Source organism: Nansenia antarctica (assembly GCF_963989245.1).
Source record: "Nansenia antarctica genome assembly, chromosome: 1".
Taxonomy (NCBI): Eukaryota; Metazoa; Chordata; class Actinopteri; order Argentiniformes; family Microstomatidae; genus Nansenia; species Nansenia antarctica.
The window spans coordinates 92,646,779-92,652,880 of NC_137674.1; the positions used below are offsets into that span (position 1 = coordinate 92,646,779).

Sequence of the window (6,102 nt, forward strand, 5' to 3'; positions counted from 1 at the left end):
CCCACAGTTTCTGTTTTTATTTCAAACATTACCAGTTCCCATTCCACATGGTAGCTTCAAAAAATGGAATACAATGCTCTCAAATTTCATTTGGAACTACAAAAGTAAACGGAAAAAACTTAGTATACTAACTCAAACCAGAGAAAAAGGAGGGTTTAATTTCCCTGATCTAAAGTCCTATTTCCATGCAACTCAAATAGATACAATAATGAAATGGATGAATAACTCGGTTCAAACCAAATGGAAAGACATAGAAAAACAAGTAATATCAATATCAATAGGAACACTACCTTTTCTGAGTCTAAAGGATATTCAAAAATATAGTGGAAATAACAGATGCATAGAAAATACCCTCAAAAATTGGAAAACTATTCGTAAAATGTATAAATGTGATGACAAATGTATTTATTTGAGAGAGATAGCCAGTGATCCAGACTTTTTACCTAATAAAACAGACAACATATTAGAAGAATGGGCTAGGAAGGGACTACAGGTGTACTCACAGATGGTTACAAATGACATGATAGACTCATTTGAAACCTTAGTTAATAAATGTAATATAAGTAATAGCCATTTCTTTAAGTACTTACAAATTAGAAGCTACCTTATAACACAACAGAGGAGACAGGAACAAAGATCACATATACTGATGGAATATCTGAGCAAAAATAGAAACAGCGAAAAGACAAAAATCTCAAAACTTTACAAAATCATGCAAGAAATCAAGATACAAGAAGATAACACTAAAGAAAAATGGGAAAACGAATTAGCAATAACAATTACGGAAGAAGATTGGAAAGAAGCATGCAAAAGAATATTTAAGACAACACAATCAAAATTCTGGAAAGAATTTGCTTGGAAAATAAATATGAAGATCGTCCTAACACCGAAAATGTTGTCAAAATATAGGCCAACAGGCAATGCAGAATGCTGGAGGAAATGTACGGAACAAGAAGCCAATCACACACACATTTTTTATACATGCCCTAAATTGAAAAGGTTTTGGGAGGCAGTTCAAGTAAAAATAAAAAATACATTTACCTTACAAAATCCTATACATCCAGTAAATATTATACTCAGTCTTATTCCATTAGATATACACAGGGAGGGAGATAAATATTTGTACACTATATTACGTATTGCAGCTTTAAAGCAAATTACACGTAAATGGTTGGACTTAAACCCACCATCTGTTAATAATTGGAAAAAAACTGTTGAAGAGATAAAAGAAATGGAAAGAATTACTTATAAAGTGGGAAACCGTGAAGAGCAATTCACTATGAACTGGAGTAAATGGACCGAATGAATGAGTAGGAAGAACCCCCCCCCCTCACCGATCCCACCCCTCCCACCCCCCTCCTTTTATCTCTTACTTTTCTATCTCTATCCCTATAATTTCTCTCTTCTTTTTCTGTATTTTCTCTCTATTCTTTATTCTTTATCTTTTTATTTTTTGTTCTCTTTAAAAATAAAAAAATAAAAAAATGATGCAGGATGAACTTAGACAAGTGAAGAAAACTTGTAAAGTGTATGAAATGAACTTGAAATGTAATGTACAACCCTGCAATAAAGTAGGCCAGACCAGGCCAGACCAAGGACAAGAGAGAGGGGCCCGTGACGCGGCACGCCCCCTCTCCCCTCCCCCCCCCACCACCGCCTCTCTCCCAGGTGTGCACCCTGACGAAAGAGGACAACCGCAAGGTGGGGGAGATCCCCGAGGACGAGCAGCTCCATGTGCTGCCCCTCTACAAGGTCTCGCTCACCGACGAGCACGGCAGCGAGGAGGGCCAGCGACAGAAGATGAGAGGGCCAGCGACAGAAGTCCGGCGCCATCCAGGTGCTGGACAACTTCCGCCGCGCCGTCCGCAAGCTCCCCGAGCCGGCCAAGTCCTGCCGACAGCGCCGCCTGGAGGCCAAGAAGGCCGCCTCGGAGAAGAAAACCGCGGTCGTCAAAACACACAACTTCCTGGACCCCAACATCGGCGGCGTGGCAGTGGCCCCGGCCCACGGCTCCATCCTGATTGAGTGCGCCCGGCGCGAGCTGCATGCCACCACGCCGCTTGTAGGAGCCAATTACTTTGGATGAGGTTTATGATTTTGCATTTATAGTTTTGGATAAATTCTACACTGGAAATGTTAATAAGTATAATGTAGAAACAATGTTTTGATATATGATTTGTATCAGCATAGGAAACCCCTTTGGTTTAGCCTTCAGAGCCCATGTTAAATATTGGGGCTGCTGTCACTTTAAGAACGTCAGACCTCTTTACGTTGAAGGTAACTTTCTAGATTGTTCTAGGCAGTGTGTCGGTGATTGGATTTGAGACTGGAAGCATATAGTTTTTTGACCGTAGTCGTAGTTGCAAAACATAGTTTACGAAATTCACAATCTTGCTCATGTAAAGGAGATCTTACCTGTGGAAATTGGAATAAAACTTTTGATATCTTTTTACATCGGAGTCCTGTGGATTTTTGGTATTCTAAACGAAGGAGTGCAACACACACGAGTAGCTAACTGTAGCAGCTAAAAGTCCATCGTCGGCCCCTCACATTAGTCCAAAAACGATATGCTATAAACTGGTTCATACTTCTGTATTTAACTTATCTTTTGGAAGACAGCCGTGTGTGGACTGCGGCTGAGAAGAGGACCGAAGTGAAGACAGAATTCCCATAAACGTGTGTTCATCATCCCCGTGTCAGAAATGAACGGTCAAGCCGATATGGAGGTGGATTACAAGAGGAAATACAAAAACCTTAAAAACGCAAATGGAATTTTCTGGTTTATGAGCAGGAATGTTTTCAGGAAGAACTTAGAAGATCTCAGAGAAAGCTGCTTAAAGTTTCCGGAGACAAAAGCTTTCTTCTCGACAGACTGTTACAATATGAGAGGGTGGACGAGGACTCTTCAGACTCAGATGCTACAGCATCCTCAGAGAACAGTGAAGGAGAGGGACACAGGGATAGGGAAAGAGAGAGAGATGGAGGAAAGAAGAGAAGGAGTAGTCCTGGTGTTACCCTTCCTTCATCCTCATCCCCTCATCTTTCCCTCCTTTCACGCCCTGGAGTGAACTCCCTTCAGTCTGCAGGCACTACGCCCTACCTCAACACGTTGCCCTTCCCACCGGAGTATTTGGCTCCCCCAGCTGAGCGAATGAAGAAAGAGAGAAAGACAAAGACGCCCAAAACACAGGAAAGAGACGTCGGGGAAGGTGGTGGCCCCCCTGGCGCCCCCCCCCCGCGGCCAGCGCCCCGTTCAGCTGGGTGCCCCGGCAGATGCCCCGGCACATTATGAGTATTTAGTCATGCCCTTTGGTCTCGCTAATGCACCCGCAGTATTTCAAGCACTAGTCAACGACGTACTGCAGGATTTGATTGGTCATTCGGTTTTTGTGTACCTTGACGATATCCAATTTTTTTCCAAAGACATTACTCAACATCAACATCATGTCCGTCAAGTCCTCCAGCACCTCCTCCACCACCAGTTATTTGTCAAGGCAGAGAAATGTGTCTTTCACGCCGACACAGTGTCATTCCTGGGGTTCATTATAACACGGGGGGATTTAAGCATGGACCCTGCCAAGGTTAGTGCGGTGTTAGACTGGCCCCGCCCCTCCTCTTTGAAACAGTTACAGCGGTTCCTAGGGTTTGCTAATTTTTATAGACGCTTTATCCGCAATTTTAGTGCCCTAGCTGCCCCTTTAACTGCCCTCACCAGGTCTACCCTCCGTACGTTCGCCTGGTCCTCGGAGGCGGAGGCCGCCTTCGTGGACCTCAAGCAACGGTTCACCTCTGCTCCGGTCCTAGCCCATCCGGACTCGGAAGTACCATTCCTGGTGGAGGTGGACGCCTCAGATCTCGCGGTGGGGGCGGTGCTCTCCCAGAGGTGCAGGAAGGATGGGAAGGTACATCCCTGTGCTTTTTTCTCACGTCGGCTGTCCCCGGCCGAGTGTAATTATGACGTGGGAAACCGTGAGCTGCTGGCCATTAAATTGGCTTTGGAGGAGTGGAGGCAGTGGCTGGAAGGGGCCGCACAGCCGTTTGTGGTGTGAACGGACCACAAGAACCTGGCCTACATCCAGGGGGCTAAGCGCCTCAATTCGCGTCAAGCCAGGTGGGCACTGTTTTTTACACGCTTCCAATTCTCCATCTCCTTTAGGCCGGGGTCCAAAAACGTCAAGCCGGACGCCCTCTCCCGGCAGTTCGATCCGGCGGACTGGGAGGAAAAACCCCACCCCATTGTTCCGGAGACCCTTAAGGGCTCTGCACACAGCGTGCGATTTCTGTTGCGCGTCAACGTTCCATTTTGAAGTTTGAATGGAAGTCTATGAGAGCATCGCATTTACCCGCACACGGCCCCGATTGTAATCGCACGGCGAACATTCGATTCCATTCATTTTGAATGGGACAAAGCACACGGCGTGCGAGTTTTGTCGCACTGTCAAATTTTGCAAAATGTTGTAAAAGTTTGTGGTGCGACGGATTATTGCATCACAATGGGACAATTGGGAAAACTTCAACTGGTCTATCTAAATTAATTGAGTCACTCATAACGGGGAGAGAGACTGGAGCATACATTTTTGACTGTCTCCTTTTTTGAAAGAAGTTAAAGGCTGAAGGTCTGACCCAAAAGGTCTGATATAGTGCATACACCTACGGTACATGAAGGGTTTATGATGTACAACATTATCATTTCATTTTCATATCATATATTTCAAATACATACTGGACACAACGGATAATGGATGCCATTTGGTAAACCTCATCTTATTTTCAGTGTGCCAGGCACATCATTCACTAATCACTAAAATATAGTTTTTGGCTGCACAGGGTTGCCAGATTTTCTAATCTAGCACGACTGAATGACCAGCCAATTTATACACATGTTGTATAGACACTGTCCACTGAAAACCGGACATCCGGCAACCCAACATTTATATTTAAGGCCAATGCACATTATTTACTCTACTCTAAAATGGATGACGAAAAGCTGATAACGTTTGTTCAGTGCCATAGGGAGCTATACGACCCCAGCTATGCGATGTATAAGGACATTAATAAAAGAGACCAATCATGGAGAGCAATATCTCTTGCTATTGGATGCCCTGGTAAGTTAGTTAAGTATCTACTTCAGATAACTAATGTTAGCGTGCAGCTCTCTCTCAGACTAGCTAAGTAGCTAGTTACCTCAGATAACTAGCCTGTGACACACACACACACACACATTAAGGTCAGCAGTCAGGTCAGCAGTCAGCAGTCAGCATGAGTGGTCGCTTCTATCAGCGCTCGGGCGCAACGGCGAGGATTATACCACATTTTCTTCTGTTCCTTCTATGGATTACGGATTTGTACATCAAATCACCACAGAACTTGCATCTTATGGAGAAGGAGTCAAGCTTTGTTGGAAAAGGTGAGACACATAGCGACTTTTATCTCCACGCCGCAAAGAAATGTTTGGGCTTCGGAGCAACAACCATCCACACGACGTTGACTGCGGACCGGACGAGAAGAAACAAACCCCCGACAGGTAGAATGGACCGAAGAACCGTGATATGGCTCTATCTACTGCTCTCGGGAGACATTCAGCTGAATCCCGGGCCAGTCGCAACCAGGCGGGCTTCGCGTTTAGCCAGAGAACAACTGTGTCTTTCCCAGGCAAATGCTACGAGCATAGACACTGACGCCATTGTCGACAAACCGGTTAGTTTGCCGGCAACAGCAGACTTCCAGGATTCAGACGTGGCTAGCAAAACAATGGGTAGATATGCTAATAACATTACCCCCCCACCTATCTTCCACCAGCTAGCCAGGGAACACAGAGACCTCCCCCACCCGGTGACGAACCCCCCCCCCACCACCCGGTGACGAACACAGAGGCCTCCCCCACCCGGTGATGAACCCCCCCCTCCCCCCTCCCTCCCCCACCCGACGACGACCCCCCCCTTCTCCACCCGGAGACTCTACGACGAAACCGTTGAACAATGGGCGCCCCCCCCCACCCCCCAATCCTCAACGTGACGATGACCAAAATGGTGGTGACTATTTCCAAGTCAAAGACATAAACTCTCTATTTGGACACAGCAGTAAGGGCCTGCATATTGTTCA

The 6,102-nt window shown here is 45.7% G+C and overlaps 1 pseudogene across 1 annotated transcript; it reads left to right on the forward strand.

Annotated features, from left to right (window-relative positions):
* The first annotated feature begins 2,702 nt into the window (after nt 1–2,702).
* Nucleotides 2,703–4,049, forward strand: LOC308154197 (annotated as a pseudogene). Its single transcript has 2 exons — nt 2,703–3,281; nt 3,716–4,049. The product of its transcript is annotated as an uncharacterized misc_RNA (transcript).
* The last annotated feature ends 2,053 nt before the right edge of the window (nt 4,050–6,102 follow it).